This window comes from Tiliqua scincoides, chromosome 3, assembly GCF_035046505.1.
Source record: "Tiliqua scincoides isolate rTilSci1 chromosome 3, rTilSci1.hap2, whole genome shotgun sequence".
Classification (NCBI taxonomy): Eukaryota; Metazoa; Chordata; class Lepidosauria; order Squamata; family Scincidae; genus Tiliqua; species Tiliqua scincoides.
The window spans coordinates 35289481-35295553 of NC_089823.1; positions in this window are offsets into that span (position 1 = coordinate 35289481).

The following is a 6073-nucleotide window of genomic DNA, read 5'->3' on the forward strand; positions in this document are numbered from 1 at the left end:
TCAGCAGATAAAAATTCCGTGGATAAAAAGGCTGCACCTGTAGTATTGTTTATCTCAATATGCCATTAAGGAACACATGAAAAAATAAACATTTTACAAATGTACAGCACAAGAAAATAGTTCCCAACAGTAAAACAGAATGTTCTGATCATGAGCAGTACTGGACTTCAGTGGGAGGCTTACTTTCAGATAATATGTTCTGCAGTAAAGCCTGCAGGATATTGCTATAGTTCCAAAATTACCTTGGATTCATGGTTGTATAAACTTGAGTGAGGTTCTGCTGTAAAGTCCATTTTGAATTGAAGATTCCTCTTCATGTTTCCCCTCTTCCTCTTCATGAATTGAAGAGCTCTTCATGTTTCCCCTGGAAAACTGCTACAACAATATGAACGATTAATGAATTGTCACTTTAGCATCCATTCCTACCCAACTTTCCAGCACTGATGTAGCTGCAATACAGCTCTGAGGTAAGGGAACTTTTGTTCCCTTACCTTGAAAGGGCCTCCTGTACCTCCATCGCAGGATGCAGTACGCATCCATTGACATGACTGCATCAGTGCTGGAAAGTTGGATAGGAATGGATGCTAAAGTGACAATTCATTAATCATTCGCATTGTTGTAGCAGTTTTCCAGGGGAAACATGAAGAGCGCCAATGAAAAGTTTCAGTGTGTATGCAGAACACTGCAAGAGGCCCCTTGGAGCCTGACCTGTGTGCATGCAAGACTGAAATTGCAATAATTTTAATAAGAATGTTTTCATGAATTTTACCCTGATCAATGATGTAATGACAAAATTCATTTTATTCTAGGGTAAGCTGACAAGGTTATAATGGAAGGAGTCCATTGCACATACTTTGTTTTGTACCATCTACCCAAACGATGTTTACAGTGCTGTGACTGTGCTAATAACAGCTTTGAATGTTTTCATGTTCTGTTCGTGGTGCATGTTTAGTAATACAGAACAGTTCTTAACATGTTTGACTACTGTGTGTAAACACCCCTGTTGTGTGGTGGTTTGAAGGAAGGAGTGATAGCTCCATGGAAGAGCATCTGTTTTGCATGCAGAAAGTCTCAGGTTTGATCTCCAGGCAGGACAGAGAAAACTTCCTGCCTGAAATCTTGGAGAGGTACTACCAATAACACTAAACTAGATGGCCCAATGGTCTCACTCGGAAGAAGGCAGCTTTCATTGTTTGTCTTCTACAATTGTAAATGGAGAATAAAACTATTTTCCAAATATTAAGACCTCAGCTTTGGATCAGCCCAAATGGATGCTCTGATGACTAACCGAAAAGTATTACAAATGAAATGCAAATCACTTTGGGAAGAATATCCTTTCTTCACCTGCCAATGAATTAGGATTGTGCACCATCTTTGTGACCTTTTCGCATCTGTGATGTTCCTTATTCACTCTCATAGACTGAAATCAAGTTGTCCTACTGGAAGTTCATGCTCCAAGCATTTGCAGGAGGCTGACATGGCTCTCTCTCCTGTACTTTGAAGAGAAATCCTTGCAAATAATTGGGGCTGCAATCCTACCCACACTTACCTGGGAATAAGCCACATTAACTATACTTCTAAGTAGACATGCATAGGATTGGGCTCTGGGTCTGTTATACTGGTCATGCTGCTTTTGGAATAGAAGAGGCAATCTGATGGCAAATTCAGAATGCATCCATTATAGGGAATGTTCGTGATACTCTGAGCACAACACTAATAGTACAATCCCACTTATGAGGGAGCAAATTGCAATGACACTTCTGAGTAGGCATGGACAGGATTATGTTATAAGTCCATGAAATAGTTTCACAAAGATTTGTATTAATTTTGTGTTCCCTCCCCAAGTGTTAGAAAGGATACATAGTTTTCTATATTAATGCTTTGAAAAATAAATATGTATATAGACTGCCAGTATTTTTTTTTCCAGCTCAAAAGAAGCCCCTAATGGTAGTAAGGTATTTCTTAGGGTCAAATTAGATATGCAGCTTAGTTTGAAAGATGCATGCTTAGTCCAAGAGTGCTATGGGAGGGGTGAGATTCATATATGCAACATGTGGGGAGAGAGCACATTACTCCTTTCCCCTATTGTGCTATTTTTCCACCTAACAGTTCCTTCCAAGTGAGTATTTGCAGTAAATAGCCGCTTCAGGGCTATAAAGAGACAGTTTTCAGGAAAGCTATGTTAAAGGATTAACCCATCCCTTCCTGTGCGCTATGGCCCTGATCTAAATTGAGGCCTCTACTGCTACTTTTAATTAAAGAGAAGCATTTCTGAGATTAAGCATGCTTTTATAAAACACAATTAACTACTTTGACCTACTAGTTTGACTTAACAGCAAAATAGTAATTCTTTAAACAAGGCTTGGTTAGATGGCTCAAAAGGCACAGTACTTCTGTCATTTTCTGACTAGTGTGTCCCTGGTGACTTAATTGCACAAGCTTCTTAGTGTGAAGAATGGCTGGGAAATTAGTTAGTGGTTGATATTAACTGTTCGATCTTATACGTTCCTCCCCCTCCCCCGCCCCAAAGTCCCACAGATGTCAATGGAACTTGTTTCCAACTACACCTGCATCGTAGACCTTACTTTCTTAGTAAACATACATAGGAATGTGCTATAGGTAAGTACAAGATTATAGTTTTAATTTCTACTTTGGGATGCTTTTAGATGCATTCTGAATTTGACAGGTGCCACAGCAAGGAACATTTCTTAGTCTTATGACTGAAAATGGAGAAGAAATCTTAAAGCTTACCACAGGAAGTGGTGATGGCAACTTGCTTAGATGCCTTTAAGAGGGGATTGGACAAATTTCTGGAGAAAAGTCATAAGAACATAAGAACAGCCCCACTGGATCAGGCCATAGGCCCATCTAGTCCAGCTTCCTGTATCTCACAGTGGCCCACCAAATGCCCTAGGGAGCACACCAGATAACAAGAGATCTGCATCCTGGTGCCCTCCCTTGCACCTGGTATTCTGACATAGATCATTTCTAAAATCAGGAGGTTGCACATACACATCATGGCTTGTAACCCATAATGGATTTTTCCTCCAGAAACTTGTCCAATCCCCTTTTAAAGGCATCCAGGCCAGATGCCGTCACCACATCCTGCGGCAAGGAGTTCCACAGACTGACCACACGCTGGGTAAAGAAATATTTTCTTTTGTCTGTCCTAACCCTCCCAACACTCAATTTTAGTGAATGTCCCCTGGTTCTGGTGTTATGTGAGAATGTAAAGAGCATCTCTCTATCCACGTTATCCTTCCCATGCATAATTTTGTATGTCTCAATCATGTCCCCCCTCAGGCATCTCTTTTCTAGGCTGAAGAGGCCCAAACACTGTAGCCTTTCCTCATAAGGAAGGTGCCCCAGTCCAGTAATCATCTTAGTCGCTCTCTTTTGCACCTTTTCCATTTTCACTATGTCCTTTTTGAGATGTGGCGACCAGAACTGGACACAATACTCCAGGTGTGGCCTTACCATCGATTTGTACAAGTCATGATAGGTATGTGCAAGCTCCTGATTTTAGAAGTAGGCTACCTCAATGCCAGGTGCAGGAGAGGACACCAGGATGCAGGTTGCTGCCTTTTGTGCTCCCTGAAGCATTTGGTGTGCCACTGTGAGATACAGGAAGCTGGACTAGATGGGCCTTTGGCCTGATTCAGCAGGGCTCTTCTTATGTAGGCTATAAGCTCAATCAGGAGCCCAGGTCTACCCAAGCAGGTAGACCTGGCCTCCAAGTCCAGGTGGGAGCCCAGACCCAGGTCTGCCTGCCCAATAAATGTCCACAGAAGCGATAAGCTCAAGCAGGTGCCCAGGTTTACACAGCAGGTAAACCTGGGCTCCAAGTCCAGGCAGCAGCCCAGGTCTACCCACCCAGCAAATGGCCACAGAGGCAATAAGCTCAAGCAAGAGCCCAGGTCTACCTAGCTGGTAGTCCTGGGCTCCAAGTCGAAAGCCCAGGTCTACCTGCCTGGTTGACCTGGGCTCTGAAGGTAGTGCTCATGGCCCCTCCCAAATACAGACACTGGATCCACCCCTGGTTCTAAGGAGATTCAACTCTCAGAAAGCTGGGAGGATTCAGCTCCACCAGGTAGATTCAATTAACTCAAATCTTTTGTACTTTGCTTTTTAAAAGTAATGAATATTGTAAAAAAAACTAGTGTTCCAATGACTTGACTGTATTTGACTAGCATATCTTTCCTCTTGCTTTGATGTAAATAAATTTTATTTTAATATGTATCCATGCATCAGCAATGTGTCATCGACAAATGCTAGATAGGTGCTATATAGCGTTATAGAGGTGCTAGACAGGCACTAGATAGGCATTATATAGGTGTTAGATAGGCGCTAAATAGGTGTTATGTGGGCACTATATAGGTGCTAGATAGGTGTTAGATAGGTGCCAAATAGACATTATGTAGGCCAGGGGTGCTCACACTTTTTTGGCTCGAGAGCTACTTTGAAACCCAGCAAGGCCTGGAGATCTACCAGGGGGGAAGGAAGCGTCTGACAGACACCCCCTTTAATGTATGGAGCCCCTGCTGGAGTCTAGTCAGTTTCATCAGTTTTGTTGCTGCATGCCTGAAGAGCAGCTAAAGTGTCAGTTTCAGTTTAGTGTCAGCTAAATATGTCAGTTTGGTCTAGTCACTAGATGAAACTGACATATTAACAGTTTGGAGAGACAGGGCTCCACGATCTACTCATTTTGCCTCTCGATCTACCGGTAGATCGCGATCCACCTATTGAGCACCCCTGATGTAGGCGCTAAATAGGCACTATATAGGTGTTAGATAGGCGCTATATAGATGCTAGATAGGCGCTATATAGATGCTAGATAGGTGTTAGGCACTAAATAGGCGTTATGTAGGCACTAAATAGGTGTTATGTAGGTGCTAGATAGGTGCTAGATAGGCGTCATATAGGCACTAGATAGGCGCAATGTAGGTGTTAGATAGGCGCTAGATAGGTGCCCGATAGGTGCTATACAGGTGCTAGATAGGCACTAGATAGGTGCTATGTAGGCACTAGATAGGTGCTAGATAGATGCTATAGGTGCTAGATAGGTGCTAGATAGGTGTTGCATAGGCACTAGATAGGCATATAGGTGTTAGATAGGTGCTATATAGGCGTTAGAGAGGCGCTAAATAGGTGCTATGTAGGTGCTAAATAGGTGCTACGTAGGCACTATATAGGTGCTAAATAGGCATTATGTAGGTGCTAAATAGGCAGATAGGCACTAAATAGGTGTATAGGCACTAGATAGGTGATAGATAGGTGTTGCATAAGAGCTAGATAGGCATTATATAGGTGTTAGATGGGTGCTATATAGGTGTTAAATAGGCACTTTCAATACAAGTAAATTCTACCTGCATCACAGTGATATGTTTTACTTTTGCAGGATTGCAGGCCTGTGTATTGCATTGGGGTGTAAATGAAAGGATATGCTGCATGTTATTTCTATGTAGGCAATACATTTTCCATGGCATGCAGAGATGCATTTATTCTATGCAAATTATTGTCACATGGCTTTACAGACAATGAATGCATCTTTAAAAAAAACCCACATTATTTTCTCTTCATGAAATTTGGGGGAGTTTTGGGTATTTGATGTTTCTCCAGACTTATCCTTTCATTTTGCCCACCAGTACAGATACCTGACATCGACATCATTGCCCCCCTTGAAAAAATAGTGCCCCCCCCACCTCTAGAATCCTGACTACGTGCCTGTCCTGCAGGGAGGCTGCAGCACAATCCGATGCATGTCTACTCAGAAGTAAGTCCCATTGTGCCAAATGGGGCTTACTCCCAGGAAAGTGTGCATAGGCTTGCAGTCCTATTGCTTTGCCCCCCTCTAGCTACACCACTGCCTCTTCCAACAACTGGTCTGTAGGCGCCTCTGCTTCAACCTTCGCAGTATGAATGCATTGGATGTCTTTCCAGCCAATCGCGCTGCCTTCCCTCCGCGGCTGCAGCCTCTTCCCCCGTTGATTGGACAAAACGCTCGCGCCCAGAATCCCAGCTGCTGCTTTGCAACTGCAAACTCTTCCTCTTTCCTGGGACTGCCCTCTCTCTC